We start from the raw sequence: 16,289 nt of genomic DNA on the forward strand, positions 1-16,289 counted from the left end.
AAGGCAGATATAAGAGTGAGCCAGATAAGAGAGCGAGCCAGACAGGAGAGCAAGCGAGCCAGATATGAGAGCGAGCCAGATAAGAGAGCGACCCAGACAAGAGAGCAAGCGAGCGAGCCAGATATGAGAGCAAGCGAGCGAGCCGGATATGAGAGCGAGCGAGCGAGCCAGATATGAGAGCGATCGAGCCAGATAAGAGAGCAAGCGAGCGAGCCAGATATGAGAGCAAGCGAGCGAGCCAGACATGAGAGCAAGCGAGCGAGCCAGATATGAGAGCGATCGAGCCAGATAAGAGAGCAAGCGTGCGAGCCAGATATGCTAGCGAGCAAGCCAGATAAGAGAGCGAGCCAGACAAGAGAGCAAGTGAGCGAGCCAGATATGAGAGCAAGCGAGCGAGCCAGATGTGAGAGCGAGACAGATAAGAGAGCAAGACAGACAAGAGAGCAAGCGTGCGAGCCAGATATGCTAGCGAGCAAGCCAGATAAGAGAGCGAGCCAGACAAGAGAGCAAGCGAGCGAGCCAGATATGAGAGCAATCGAACCAGCCAGATATGAGAACGAGCGGGCCAGATATGAGAGCGAGCAAGACAAGAGAGAAAGCGAGCTAGCCAAATATGAGAGCAAGCGAGCGAGCCAGATATGAGAGCAAGCGAGCGAGCCAGATATGAGAGCAAGCGAGCAAGCCAGATATGAGAGCAAGCGAGCAAGCCAGATTTGAGAGCGAGCGAGCCAGATATGCGAGCGAGCCAGAGAAGAGAGCGAGCCAGACAAGAGAGCAAGCGAGCTAGCCAGATATGAGAAAAAGCGAGCGAGCCAGATATGAGAGCAAGCGAGCGAGCCAGATATGAGAGCAAGCGAGCAAGCCAGATATGAGAGCAAGCGAGCAAGCCAGATTTGAGAGCGAGCGAGCCAGATATGCGAGCGAGCCAGATAAGAGAGTGAGCCAGACAAGAGAGCAAGCGAGCGAGCCAGATATGAGAGTAAGCGAGCGAGCCAGATATGAGAGCAAGCGAGCAAGCCAGATATGAGAGCGAAGCGAGCCAGACATGAGAGCGAGCGAGCCAGATATGCGAGCGAGCGAGCCAGATAAGAGAGCGAGCCAGACAAGAGAGCAAGCGAGCGAGACAGATGTGAGAGCAAGCTAGCCAGATATGCGAGCGAGCCATAAAAGAGAGCGAGACAGACAAGAGAGCAAGCGAGCGAGCCAGATATGAGAGCGAGCTAGCAAGGCAGATATAAGAGCGAGCCAGATATGAGAGCAAGCCAGACAAGAGAGCAAGCGAGCCAGATATGAGAGCAAGCGAGCCAGCTAGATGTGAGAGCGAGCGAGCCAGGTATGCGAGCGAGCCAGATAAGAGAGCGAGCCAGACAAGAGAGCAAGCGAGAAAGCCAGATATGAGAGCGAGCCAGACATGAGAGCAAGCGAGCGAGCCAGATATGAGAGCGAGCGAGCCAGATAAGAGAGCACGCCAGACAAGAGAGCAAGCGTGCGAGCCAGATATGCTAGCGAGCAAACCAGATAAGAGAGCGAGCCAGACAAGAGAGCAAGCGAGCGAGCCAGATATGAGAGCAAGCGAGCCAGCCAGATATGAGAGCGAGCGAGCCAGATAAGAGAGCGAGCAAGACAAGAGAGCAAGCGAGCTAGCCAGATATGAGAGCAAGCGAGCGAGCCAGATTTGAGAGCGAGCGAGCAAGATATGCGAGCGAGCCAGTTAAGAGAGCGAGCCAGACAAGAGAGCAAGCGAGCGAGCCAGATATGAGAGCAAGCGAGCGAGCCAGACATGAGAGCAAGCGAGCGAGCCAGATATGAGAGCGATCGAGCCAGATAAGAGAGCAAGCGTGCGAGCCAGATATGCTAGCGAGCAAGCCAGATAAGAGAGTGAGCCAGACAAGAGAGCAAGTGAGCGAGCCAGATATGAGAGCAAGCGAGCGAGCCAGATGTGAGAGCGAGACAGATAAGAGAGCAAGCCAGACAAGAGAGCAAGCGTGCGAGCCAGATATGCTAGCGAGCAAGCCAGATAAGAGAGCGAGCCAGACAAGAGAGCAAGCGAGCGAGCCAGATATGAGAGCAATCGAACCAGCCAGATATGAGAGCGAGCGAGCCAGATATGAGAGCGAGCAAGACAAGAGAGAAAGCGAGCTAGCCAAATATGAGAGCAAGCGAGCGAGCCAGATATGAGAGCAAGCGAGCGAGCCAGATATGAGAGCAAGCGAGCAAGCCAGATATGAGAGCAAGCGAGCAAGCCAGATTTGAGAGCGAGCGAGCCAGATATGCGAGCGAGCCAGAGAAGAGAGCGAGCCAGACAAGAGAGCAAGCGAGCGAGCCAGATATGAGAAAAAGCGAGCGAGCCAGATATGAGAGCAAGCGAGCGAGCCAGATATGAGAGCAAGCGAGCAAGCCAGATATGAAAGCAAGCGAGCAAGCCAGATTTGAGAGCGAGCGAGCCAGATATGCGAGCGAGCCAGATAAGAGAGTGAGCCAGACAAGAGAGCAAGCGAGCGAGCCAGATATGAGAGTAAGCGAGCGAGCCAGATATGAGAGCAAGCGAGCGAGCCAGATATGTGAGCGAGCCAGATAAGAGAGCGAGCCAGACAAGAGAGCAAGCGAGCGAGCCAGATATGAGAGCAAGCGAGCGAGCCAGATATGAGAGCGAGCGAGCCAGATAAGAGAGCAAGCCAGACAAAAGAGCAAGCGTGCAAGCCAGATAAGAGAGCGAGCCAGACAGGAGAGCAAGCGAGCGAGCCAGATATGAGAGCAAGCGAACCAGCCAGATATGAGAGCGAGCGAGCCAGATATGAGAGCGAGCGAGCCAGACATGAGAGCGAGCGAGCCAGATATGCGAGCGAGCCAGATAAGAGAGCGAGCCAGACAAGAGAGCAAGCGAGCGAGCCAGATGTGAGAGCATGGGAGCCAGATATGCGTGCGAGCGATAAAAGAGAGCGAGCCAGACAAGAGAGCAAGCGAGCGAGCCAGATATGAGAGCAAGCAAACCAGCCAGAAATGAGAGCGAGCGAGCCAGATATGAGAGCGAGCAAGACAAGAGAGCAAGCGAGCTAGCCAGATATGAGAGCAAGCGAGCGAGCCAGATTTGAGAGCAGCGAGCCAGATATGAGAAAAAGCGAGCGAGCCAGATATGAGAGCAAGCGATCGAGCCAGATATGAGAGCAAGCGAGCAAGCCAGATATGAAAGCAAGCGAGCAAGCCAGATTTGAGAGCGAGCGAGCCAGATATGCGAGCGAGCCAGATAAGAGAGTGAGCCAGACAAGAGAGCAAGCGAGCGAGCCAGATATGAGATTAAGCGAGCGAGCCAGATATGAGAGCAAGCGAGCGAGCCAGATATGTGAGCGAGCCAGATAAGAGAGCGAGCCAGACAAGAGAGCAAGCGAGCGAGCCAGATATGAGAGCAAGCGAGCGAGCCAGATATGAGAGCGAGCGAGCCAGATAAGAGAGCAAGCCAGACAAAAGAGCAAGCGTGCAAGCCAGATATGCTAGCGAGCAAGCCAGATAAGAGAGCGAGCCAGACAAGAGAGCAAGCGAGCGAGCCAGATATGAGAGCAAGCGAACCAGCCAGATATGAGAGCGAGCGAGCCAGATATGAGAGCGAGCCAGACATGAGAGCGAGCGAGCCAGATATGCGAGCGAGCGGGCCAGATAAGAGAGCGAGCCAGACAAGAGAGCAAGCGAGCGAGCCAGATGTGAGAGCATGGGAGCCAGATATGCGTGCGAGCGATAAAAGAGAGCGAGCCAGACAAGAGAGCAAGCGAGCGAGCCAGATATGAGAGCAAGCAAACCAGCCAGATATGAGAGCGAGCGAGCCAGATATGAGAGCGAGCAAGACAAGAGAGCAAGCGAGCTAGCCAGATATGAGAGCAAGCGAGCGAGCCAGATTTGAGAGCAGCGAGCCAGATATGAGAAAAAGCGAGCGAGCCAGATATGAGAGCAAGCGAGCGAGCCAGATATGAGAGCAAGCGAGCAAGCCACATATGAAAGCAAGCGAGCAAGCCAGATTTGAGAGCGAGCAAGCCAGATATGCGAGCGAGCCAGATAAGAGAGTGAGCCAGACAAGAGAGCAAGCGAGCGAGCCAGATATGAGAGTAAGCGAGCGAGCCAGATATGAGAGCAAGCGAGCGAGCCAGATATGTGAGCGAGCCAGATAAGAGAGCGAGCCAGACAAGAGAGCAAGCGAGCGAGCCAGATATGAGAGCAAGCGAGCGAGCCAGATATGAGAGCGAGCGAGCCAGATAAGAGAGCAAGCCAGACAAAAGAGCAAGCGTGCAAGCCAGATATGCTAGCGAGCAAGCCAGATAAGAGAGCGAGCCAGACAGGAGAGCAAGCGAGCGAGCCAGATATGAGAGCAAGCGAACCAGCCAGATATGAGAGCGAGCGAGCCAGATATGAGAGCGAGCGAGCCAGACATGAGAGCGAGCGAGCCAGATATGTGAGCGAGCGAGCCAGATAAGAGAGCGAGCCAGACAAGAGAGCAAGCGAGCGAGCCAGATGTGAGAGCATGGGAGCCAGATATGCGTGCGAGCGATAAAAGAGAGCGAGCCAGACAAGAGAGCAAGCGAGCGAGCCAGATATGAGAGCAAGCAAACCAGCCAGATATGAGAGCGAGCGAGCCAGATATGAGAGCGAGCAAGACAAGAGAGCAAGCGAGCTAGCCAGATATGATAGCAAGCGAGCGAGCCAGATTTGAGAGCAGCGAGCAAGATATGCGAGCGAGCCAGATAAGAGAGCGAGCCAGACAAGAGAGCAAGCGAGCGAGCCAGATATGAGAAAAAGTGAGCGAGCCAGATATGAGAGCAAGCGAGCGAGCCAGATATGAGAGCAAGCGAGCAAGCCAGATATGAGAGCAAGCGAGCGAGCCAGATTTGAGAGCGAGCGAGCTAGATATGCAAGCGAGCCAGATAAGAGAGTGAGCCAGACAAGAGAGCAAGCGAGCGAGCCAGATATGAGAGTAAGCGAGCGAGCCAGATATGAGAGCAAGCGAGCAAGCCAGATATGAGAGCGAAGCGAGCCAGACATGAGAGCGAGCGAGCCAGATATGCGAGCGAGCCAGATAAGAGAGCGAACCAGACAAGAGAGCAAGCGAGCGAGCCAGATATGAGAGCGAGCGAGCCAGACATGAGAGCGAGCGAGCCAGATATGCGAGCGAGCGAGCCAGATAAGAGAGCGAGCCAGATAAGAGAGCAAGCGAGCGAGCCAGATGTGAGAGCATGCGAGCCAGATATTCGTGCGAGCGATAAAAGAGAGCGAGCCAGACAAGAGAGCAAGCGAGCGAGCCAGATATGAGAGCAAGCAAACCAGCCAGATATGAGAGCGAGCGAGCCAGATATGAGAGCGAGCAAGACAAGAGAGCAAGCGAGCTAGCCAGATATGAGAGCAAGCGAGCGAGCCAGATTTGAGAGCAGCGAGCCAGATATGCGAGCGAGCCAGATAAGAGAGCGAGCCAGACAAGAGAGCAAGCGAGCGAGCCAGATATGAGAAAAAGTGAGCGAGCCAGATATGAGAGCAAGCGAGCGAGCCAGATATGAGAGCAAGCGAGCAAGCCAGATATGAGAGCAAGCGAGCAAGCCAGATATGAGAGCGAAGCGAGCCAGACATGAGAGCGAGCGAGCCAGATATGCGAGCGAGCCAGATAAGAGAGCGAACCAGACAAGAGAGCAAGCGAGCGAGCCAGATGTGAGAGCAAGCTAGCCAGATATGCGAGCGAGCCATAAAAGAGAGCGAGACAGACAAGAGAGCAAGCGAGCGAGCCAGATATGAGAGCGAGCTAGCAAGGCAGATATAAGAGCGAGCCAGATAAGAGAGCGAGCCAGACAAGAGAGCAAGCGAGCCAGATATGAGAGCAAGCGAGCCAGCTAGATGTGAGAGCGAGCGAGCCAGGTATGCGAGCGAGCCAGATAAGAGAGCGAGCCAGACAAGAGAGCAAGCGAGAAAGCCAGATATGAGAGCGAGCCAGACATGAGAGCAAGCGAGCGAGCCAGATATGAGAGCGAGCGAGCCAGATAAGAGAGCAAGCCAGACAAGAGAGCAAGCGTGCGAGCCAGATATGCTAGCGAGCAAGCCAGATAAGAGAGCGAGCCAGACAAGAAAGCAAGCGAGCGAGCCAGATATGAGAGCAAGCGAGCCAGCCAGATATGAGAGAGAGCGAGCCAGATAAGAGAGCGAGCAAGGCAAGAGAGCAAGCGAGCTAGCCAGATATGAGAGCAAGCGAGCGAGCCAGATTTGAGAGCGAGCAAGCCAGATATGCGAGCGAGCCAGATAAGAGAGCGAGCCAGACAAGAGAGCAAGCGAGTGAGCCAGATATGAGAGCAAGCGAGCGAGCCGAATATGAGAGCAAGCGAGCAAGCCAGATATGAGACTGAGCGAGCAAGCCAGATATGAGAGCAAGCGAGCGAGCCAGATATGCAAACGAGCCATAAAAGAGAGTGAGACAGACAAGAAAGCAAGCGAGCGAGCCAGATATGAGAGCAAGCGAGCCAGCCAGACATGAGAGCAAGCGAGCCAGCCAGATGTGAGAGCGAGCGAGCCAGATAAGAGATCGAGCAAGACAAGAGAGCAAGCGAGCTAGCCAGATATGAGAGCAAGCGAGCGAGCCAGATTTGAAAGCGAGCGAGCCAGATATGCGAGCGAGCCAGATAAGAGAGCGAGCCAGACAAGAGAGCAAGCGAGCGAGCCAGACAAGAGAGCAAGCGAGCGAGCCAGATATGAGAAAAAGCGAGCGAGCCAGATATGAGAGCAAGCGAGCGAGCCAGATATGAGAGCAAGCGAGCAAGCCAGATATGAGAGCGAGCGAGCCAGACATGAGACGGAGCGAGTAAGATATGAGAGCGAGCGAACCAGATATGCGAGCGAGCCATAAAAGAGAGCGAGACAGACAAGAGAGCAAGCTAGCAAGCCAGATATGAGAGCGAGCCAGATAAGAGAGCGAGCCAGACAAGAGAGCAAGCGAACGAGCCAAATATGAGAGCAAGCGAGCCAGCTAGATGTGAGAGCGAGCGAGCCAGATATGTGAGCGAGCCAGATAAGAGAGCGAGCCAGACAAGAGAGCAAGCAAGCGAACCAGATATGAGAGCAAGCGAGCGAGCCAGATATGAGAGCGAGCGAGCCAGATAAGAGAGCAAGCCAGACAAAAGAGCAAGCGTGCAAGCCAGATATGCTAGCGAGCAAGCCAGATAAGAGAGCGAGCCAGACAGGAGAGCAAGCGAGCGAGCCAGATATGAGAGCAAGCGAACCAGCCAGATATGAGAGCGAGCGAGCCAGATATGCGAGCGAGCCAGATAAGAGAGCGAGCCAGACAAGAGAGCAAGCGAGCGAGCCAGATATGAGAACAAGCGAGCGAGCCAGATATGAGAGCAAGCGAGCAAGCAAGATATGAGAGCAAGCGAGCAAGCCAGATATGAGAGCGAGCGAGCCAGACATGAGAGCGAGCGAGCCAGATATGCGAGCGAGCGAGCCAGATAAGAGAGCGAGCCAGACAAGAGAGCAAGCGAGCGAGCCAGATGTGAGAGCAAGGGAGCCAGATATGCGTGCGAGCGATAAAAGAGAGCGAGACAGACAAGAGAGCAAGCGAGCGAGACAGATATGAGAGCGAGCTAGCAAGGCAGATATAAGAGCGAGCCAGATAAGAAAGCGAGCCAGACAAGAGAGCAAGCGAGCCAGATATGAGAGCAAGGGAGACAGCTAGATGTGAGAGCGTGCGAGCCAGGTATGAGAGCGAGCCAGATAAGAGAGCGAGCCAGACAAGAGAGCAAGCGAGAAAGCCAGATATGAGAGCGAGCGAGCCAGACATGAGAGCAAGCGAGCGAGCCAGATATGAGAGCGATCGAGCCAGATAAGAGAGCAAGCGTGCGAGCCAGATATGCTAGCGAGCAAGCCAGATAAGAGAGCGAGCCAGACAAAAGAGCAAGCGAGCGAGCCAGATATGAGAGCAAGCGAGCGAGCCAGATGTGAGAGCGAGACAGATAAGAGAGCAAGCCAGACAAGAGAGCAAGCGAGCGAGCCAGATATGAGAGTAAGCGAGCGAGCCAGATATGAGAGCAAGCGAGCAAGCCAGATATGAGAGCGAGCGAGCCAGACATGAGAGCGAGCGAGCGAGCCAGATATGAGAAAAAGTGAGCGAGCCAGATATGAGAGCAAGCGAGCGAGCCAGATATGAGAGCAAGCGAGCAAGCCAGATATGAGAGCAAGCGAGCGAGCCAGATTTGAGAGCGAGCGAGCTAGATATGCAAGCGAGCCAGATAAGAGAGTGAGCCAGACAAGAGAGCAAGCGAGCGAGCCAGATATGAGAGTAAGCGAGCGAGCCAGATATGAGAGCAAGCGAGCAAGCCAGATATGAGAGCGAAGCGAGCCAGACATGAGAGCGAGCGAGCCAGATATGCGAGCGAGCCAGATAAGAGAGCGAACCAGACAAGAGAGCAAGCGAGCGAGCCAGATGTGAGAGCAAGCTAGCCAGATATGCGAGCGAGCCATAAAAGAGAGCGAGACAGACAAGAGAGCAAGCGAGCGAGCCAGATATGAGAGCGAGCTAGCAAGGCAGATATAAGAGCGAGCCAGATAAGAGAGCGAGCCAGACAAGAGAGCAAGCGAGCGAGCCAGATATGAGAGTAAGCGAGCGAGCCAGATATGAGAGCAAGCGAGCGAGCCAGATATGTGAGCGAGCAGATAAGAGAGCGAGCCAGACAAGAGAGCAAGCGAGCGAGCCAGATATGAGAGCAAGCGAGCGAGCCAGATATGAGAGCGAGCGAGCCAGATAAGAGAGCAAGCCAGACAAAAGAGCAAGCGTGCAAGCCAGATATGCTAGCGAGCAAGCCAGATAAGAGAGCGAGCCAGACAGGAGAGCAAGCGAGCGAGCCAGATATGAGAGCAAGCGAACCAGCCAGATATGAGAGCGAGCGAGCCAGATATGAGAGCGAGCGAGCCAGACATGAGAGCGAGCGAGCCAGATATGCGAGCGAGCGAGCCAGATAAGAGAGCGAGCCAGACAAGAGAGCAAGCGAGCGAGCCAGATGTGAGAGCATGGGAGCCAGATATGCGTGCTGAGCGATAAAAGAGAGCGAGCCAGACAAGAGAGCAAGCGAGCGAGCCAGATATGAGAGCAAGCAAACCAGCCAGATATGAGAGCGAGCGAGCCAGATATGAGAGCGAGCAAGACAAGAGAGCAAGCGAGCTAGCCAGATATGAGAGCAAGCGAGCGAGCCAGATTTGAGAGCAGCGAGCCAGATATGCGAGCGAGCCAGATAAGAGAGCGAGCCAGAAAAGAGAGCAAGCGAGCGAGCCAGATATGAGAAAAAGTGAGCGAGCCAGATATGAGAGCAAGCGAGCGAGCCAGATATGAGAGCAAGCGAGCAAGCCAGATATGAGAGCAAGCGAGCAAGCCAGATATGAGAGCAAGCGAGCGAGCCAGATTTCAGAGCGAGCGAGCTAGATATGCGAGCGAGCCAGATAAGAGAGTGAGCCAGACAAGAGAGCAAGCGAGCGAGCCAGATATGAGAGCAAGCGAGCAAGCCAGATATGAGAGCGAAGCGAGCCAGACATGAGAGCGAGCGAGCCAGATATGCGAGCGAGCCAGATAAGAGAGCGAACCAGACAAGAGAGCAAGCGAGCGAGCCAGATGTGAGAGCAAGCTAGCCAGATATGCGAGCGAGCCATAAAAGAGAGCGAGACAGACAAGAGAGCAAGCAAGCGAGCCAGATATGAGAGCGAGCTAGCAAGGCAGATATAAGAGCGAGCCAGATAAGAGAGCGAGCCAGACAAGAGAGCAAGCGAGCCAGATATGAGAGCAAGCGAGCCAGCTAGATGTGAGAGCGAGCGAGCCAGGTATGCGAGCGAGCCAGATAAGAGAGCGAGCCAGACAAGAGAGCAAGCGAGAAAGCCAGATATGAGAGCGAGCCAGACATGAGAGCAAGCGAGCGAGCCAGATATGAGAGCGAGCGAGCCAGATAAGAGAGCAAGCCAGACAAGAGAGCAAGCGTGCGAGCCAGATATGCTAGCGAGCAAGCCAGATAAGAGAGCGAGCCAGACAAGAAAGCAAGCGAGAGAGCCAGATATGAGAGCAAGCGAGCCAGCCAGATATGAGAGAGAGCGAGCCAGATAAGAGAGCGAGCAAGGCAAGAGAGCAAGCGAGCTAGCCAGATATGAGAGCAAGCGAGCGAGCCAGATTTGAGAGCGAGCAAGCCAGATATGCGAGCGAGCCAGATAAGAGAGCGAGCCAGACAAGAGAGCAAGCGAGTGAGCCAGATATGAGAGCAAGCGAGCGAGCCGAATATGAGAGCAAGCGAGCAAGCCAGATATGAGACTGAGCGAGCAAGCCAGATATGAGAGCAAGCGAGTGAGCCAGATATGCAAACGAGCCATAAAAGAGAGTGAGACAGACAAGAAAGCAAGCGAGCGAGCCAGATATGAGAGCAAGCGAGCCAGCCAGACATGAGAGCAAGCGAGCCAGCCAGATGTGAGAGCGAGCGAGCCAGATAAGAGATCGAGCAAGACAAGAGAGCAAGCGAGCTAGCCAGATATGAGAGCAAGCGAGCGAGCCAGATTTGAAAGCGAGCGAGCCAGATATGCGAGCGAGCCAGATAAGAGAGCGAGCCAGACAAGAGAGCAAGCGAGCGAGCCAGACAAGAGAGCAAGCGAGCGAGCCAGATATGAGAAAAAGTGAGCGAGCCAGATATGAGAGCAAGCGAGCGAGCCAGATATGAGAGCAGCGAGCAAGCCAGATATGAGAGCGAGCGAGCCAGACATGAGACGGAGCGAGTAAGATATGAGAGCGAGCGAACCAGATATGCGAGCGAGCCATAAAAGACAGCGAGACAGACAAGAGAGCAAGCGAGCGAGCCAGATATGAGAGCAAGCTAGCAAGCCAGATATGAGAGCGAGCCAGATAAGAGAGCGAGCCAGACAAGAGAGCAAGCGAGCGAGCCAAATATGAGAGCAAGCGAGCCAGCTAGATGTGAGAGCGAGCGAGCCAGATATGTGAGCGAGCCAGATAAGAGAGCGAGCCAGACAAGAGAGCAAGCGAGCGAACCAGATATGAGAGCAAGCGAGCGAGCCAGATATGAGAGCGAGCGAGCCAGATAAGAGAGCAAGCCAGACAAAAGAGCAAGCGTGCAAGCCAGATATGCTAGCGAGCAAGCCAGATAAGAGAGCGAGCCAGACAGGAGAGCAAGCGAGCGAGCCAGATATGAGAGCAAGCGAACCAGCCAGATATGAGAGCGAGCGAGCCAGATATGCGAGCGAGCCAGATAAGAGAGCGAGCCAGACAAGAGAGCAAGCGAGCGAGCCAGATATGAGAACAAGCGAGCGAGCCAGATATGAGAGCAAGCGAGCAAGCCAGATATGAGAGCGAGCGAGCCAGATATGCGAGCGAGCCAGATAAGGAGAGCGAGCCAGACAAGAGAGCAAGCGAGCGAGCCAGATATTAGAACAAGCGAGCGAGCCAGATATGAGAGCAAGCGAGCAAGCCAGATATGAGAGCGAGCGAGCCAGACATGAGAGCGAGCGAGCCAGATATGCGAGCGAGCCAGATAAGAGAGCGAGCCAGACAAGAGAGCAAGCGAGCGAGCCAGATGGGAGAGCAAGCTAGCCAGATATGCGAGCGAGCCATAAAAGAGAGCGAGACAGACAAGAGAGCAAGCGAGCGAGCCAGATATGAGAGCGAGCTAGCAAGGCAGATATAAGAGTGAGCCAGATAAGAGAGCGAGCCAGACAGGAGAGCAAGCGAGCCAGATATGAGAGCGAGCCAGATAAGAGAGCGACCCAGACAAGAGAGCAAGCGAGCGAGCCAGATATGAGAGCAAGCGAGCGAGCCGGATATGAGAGCGAGCGAGCGAGCCAGATATGAGAGCGATCGAGCAGATAAGAGAGCAAGCGAGCGAGCCAGATATGAGAGCAAGCGAGCGAGCCAGACATGAGAGCAAGCGAGCGAGCCAGATATGAGAGCGATCGAGCCAGATAAGAGAGCAAGCGTGCGAGCCAGATATGCTAGCGAGCAAGCCAGATAAGAGAGCGAGCCAGACAAGAGAGCAAGTGAGCGAGCCAGATATGAGAGCAAGCGAGCGAGCCAGATGTGAGAGCGAGACAGATAAGAGAGCAAGACAGACAAGAGAGCAAGCGTGCGAGCCAGATATGCTAGCGAGCAAGCCAGATAAGAGAGCGAGCCAGACAAGAGAGCAAGCGAGACGAGCCAGATATGAGAGCAATCGAACCAGCCAGATATGAGAACGAGCGGGCCAGATATGAGAGCGAGCAAGACAAGAGAGAAAGCGAGCTAGCCAAATATGAGAGCAAGCGAGCGAGCCAGATATGAGAGCAAGCGAGCGAGCCAGATATGAGAGCAAGCGAGCAAGCCAGATATGAGAGCAAGCGAGCAAGCCAGATTTGAGAGCGAGCGAGCCAGATATGCGAGCGAGCCAGAGAAGAGAGCGAGCCAGACAAGAGAGCAAGCGAGCTAGCCAGATATGAGAAAAAGCGAGCGAGCCAGATATGAGAGCAAGCGAGCGAGCCAGATATGAGAGCAAGCGAGCAAGCCAGATATGAGAGCAAGCGAGCAAGCCAGATTTGAGAGCGAGCGAGCCAGATATGCGAGCGAGCCAGATAAGAGAGTGAGCCAGACAAGAGAGCAAGCGAGCGAGCCAGATATGAGAGTAAGCGAGCGAGCCAGATATGAGAGCAAGCGAGCAAGCCAGATATGAGAGCGAAGCGAGCCAGACATGAGAGCGAGCGAGCCAGATATGCGAGCGAGCGAGCCAGATAAGAGAGCGAGCCAGACAAGAGAGCAAGCGAGCGAGACAGATGTGAGAGCAAGCTAGCCAGATATGCGAGCGAGCCATAAAAGAGAGCGAGACAGACAAGAGAGCAAGCGAGCGAGCCAGATATGAGAGCGAGCTAGCAAGGCAGATATAAGAGCGAGCCAGATATGAGAGCAAGCCAGACAAGAGAGCAAGCGAGCCAGATATGAGAGCAAGCGAGCCAGCTAGATGTGAGAGCGAGCGAGCCAGGTATGCGAGCGAGCCAGATAAGAGAGCGAGCCAGACAAGAGAGCAAGCGAGAAAGCCAGATATGAGAGCGAGCCAGACATGAGAGCAAGCGAGCGAGCCAGATATGAGAGCGAGCGAGCCAGATAAGAGAGCACGCCAGACAAGAGAGCAAGCGTGCGAGCCAGATATGCTAGCGAGCAAACCAGATAAGAGAGCGAGCCAGACAAGAGAGCAAGCGAGCGAGCCAGATATGAGAGCAAGCGAGCCAGCCAGATATGAGAGCGAGCGAGCCAGATAAGAGAGCGAGCAAGACAAGAGAGCAAGCGAGCTAGCCAGATATGAGAGCAAGCGAGCGAGCCAGATTTGAGAGCGAGCGAGCAAGATATGCGAGCGAGCCAGTTAAGAGAGCGAGCCAGACAAGAGAGCAAGCGAGCGAGCCAGATATGAGAGCAAGCGAGCGAGCCAGACATGAGAGCAAGCGAGCGAGCCAGATATGAGAGCGATCGAGCCAGATAAGAGAGCAAGCGTGCGAGCCAGATATGCTAGCGAGCAAGCCAGATAAGAGAGCGAGCCAGACAAAAGAGCAAGCGAGCGAGCCAGATATGAGAGCAAGCGAGCGAGCCAGATGTGAGAGCGAGACAGATAAGAGAGCAAGCCAGACAAGAGAGCAAGCGAGCGAGCCAGATATGAGAGTAAGCGAGCGAGCCAGATATGAGAGCAAGCGAGCAAGCCAGATATGAGAGCGAGCGAGCCAGACATGAGAGCGAGCGAGCGAGCCAGATATGAGAAAAAGTGAGCGAGCCAGATATGAGAGCAAGCGAGCGAGCCAGATATGAGAGCAAGCGAGCAAGCCAGATATGAGAGCAAGCGAGCGAGCCAGATTTGAGAGCGAGCGAGCTAGATATGCAAGCGAGCCAGATAAGAGAGTGAGCCAGACAAGAGAGCAAGCGAGCGAGCCAGATATGAGAGTAAGCGAGCGAGCCAGATATGAGAGCAAGCGAGCAAGCCAGATATGAGAGCGAAGCGAGCCAGACATGAGAGCGAGCGAGCCAGATATGCGAGCGAGCCAGATAAGAGAGCGAACCAGACAAGAGAGCAAGCGAGCGAGCCAGATGTGAGAGCAAGCTAGCCAGATATGCGAGCGAGCCATAAAAGAGAGCGAGACAGACAAGAGAGCAAGCGAGCGAGCCAGATATGAGAGCGAGCTAGCAAGGCAGATATAAGAGCGAGCCAGATAAGAGAGCGAGCCAGACAAGAGAGCAAGCGAGCGAGCCAGATATGAGAGTAAGCGAGCGAGCCAGATATGAGAGCAAGCGAGCGAGCCAGATATGTGAGCGAGCCAGATAAGAGAGCGAGCCAGACAAGAGAGCAAGCGAGCGAGCCAGATATGAGAGCAAGCGAGCGAGCCAGATATGAGAGCGAGCGAGCCAGATAAGAGAGCAAGCCAGACAAAAGAGCAAGCGTGCAAGCCAGATATGCTAGCGAGCAAGCCAGATAAGAGAGCGAGCCAGACAGGAGAGCAAGCGAGCGAGCCAGATATGAGAGCAAGCGAACCAGCCAGATATGAGAGCGAGCGAGCCAGATATGAGAGCGAGCGAGCCAGACATGAGAGCGAGCGAGCCAGATATGCGAGCGAGCGAGCCAGATAAGAGAGCGAGCCAGACAAGAGAGCAAGCGAGCGAGCCAGATGTGAGAGCATGGGAGCCAGATATGCGTGCGAGCGATAAAAGAGAGCGAGCCAGACAAGAGAGCAAGCGAGCGAGCCAGATATGAGAGCAAGCAAACCAGCCAGATATGAGAGCGAGCGAGCCAGATATGAGAGCGAGCAAGACAAGAGAGCAAGCGAGCTAGCCAGATATGAGAGCAAGCGAGCGAGCCAGATTTGAGAGCAGCGAGCCAGATATGCGAGCGAGCCAGATAAGAGAGCGAGCCAGAAAAGAGAGCAAGCGAGCGAGCCAGATATGAGAAAAAGTGAGCGAGCCAGATATGAGAGCAAGCGAGCGAGCCAGATATGAGAGCAAGCGAGCAAGCCAGATATGAGAGCAAGCGAGCAAGCCAGATATGAGAGCAAGCGAGCGAGCCAGATTTCAGAGCGAGCGAGCTAGATATGCGAGCGAGCCAGATAAGAGAGTGAGCCAGACAAGAGAGCAAGCGAGCGAGCCAGATATGAGAGCAAGCGAGCAAGCCAGATATGAGAGCGAAGCGAGCCAGACATGAGAGCGAGCGAGCCAGATATGCGAGCGAGCCAGATAAGAGAGCGAACCAGACAAGAGAGCAAGCGAGCGAGCCAGATGTGAGAGCAAGCTAGCCAGATATGCGAGCGAGCCATAAAAGAGAGCGAGACAGACAAGAGAGCAAGCAAGCGAGCCAGATATGAGAGCGAGCTAGCAAGGCAGATATAAGAGCGAGCCAGATAAGAGAGCGAGCCAGACAAGAGAGCAAGCGAGCCAGATATGAGAGCAAGCGAGCCAGCTAGATGTGAGAGCGAGCGAGCCAGGTATGCGAGCGAGCCAGATAAGAGAGCGAGCCAGACAAGAGAGCAAGCGAGAAAGCCAGATATGAGAGCGAGCCAGACATGAGAGCAAGCGAGCGAGCCAGATATGAGAGCGAGCGAGCCAGATAAGAGAGCAAGCCAGACAAGAGAGCAAGCGTGCGAGCCAGATATGCTAGCGAGCAAGCCAGATAAGAGAGCGAGCCAGACAAGAAAGCAAGCGAGAGAGCCAGATATGAGAGCAAGCGAGCCAGCCAGATATGAGAGAGAGCGAGCCAGATAAGAGAGCGAGCAAGGCAAGAGAGCAAGCGAGCTAGCCAGATATGAGAGCAAGCGAGCGAGCCAGATTTGAGAGCGAGCAAGCCAGATATGCGAGCGAGCCAGATAAGAGAGCGAGCCAGACAAGAGAGCAAGCGAGTGAGCCAGATATGAGAGCAAGCGAGCGAGCCGAATATGAGAGCAAGCGAGCAAGCCAGATATGAGACTGAGCGAGCAAGCCAGATATGAGAGCAAGCGAGTGAGCCAGATATGCAAACGAGCCATAAAAGAGAGTGAGACAGACAAGAAAGCAAGCGAGCGAGCCAGATATGAGAGCAAGCGAGCCAGCCAGACATGAGAGCAAGCGAGCCAGCCAGATGTGAGAGCGAGCGAGCCAGATAAGAGATCGAGCAAGACAAGAGAGCAAGCGAGCTAGCCAGATATGAGAGCAAGCGAGCGAGCCAGATTTGAAAGCGAGCGAGCCAGATATGCGAGCGAGCCAGATAAGAGAGCGAGCCAGACAAGAGAGCAAGCGAGCGAGCCAGACAAGAGAGCAAGCGAGC

Source organism: Hyla sarda, chromosome 11, assembly GCF_029499605.1.
Source record: "Hyla sarda isolate aHylSar1 chromosome 11, aHylSar1.hap1, whole genome shotgun sequence".
Taxonomy (NCBI): Eukaryota; Metazoa; Chordata; class Amphibia; order Anura; family Hylidae; genus Hyla; species Hyla sarda.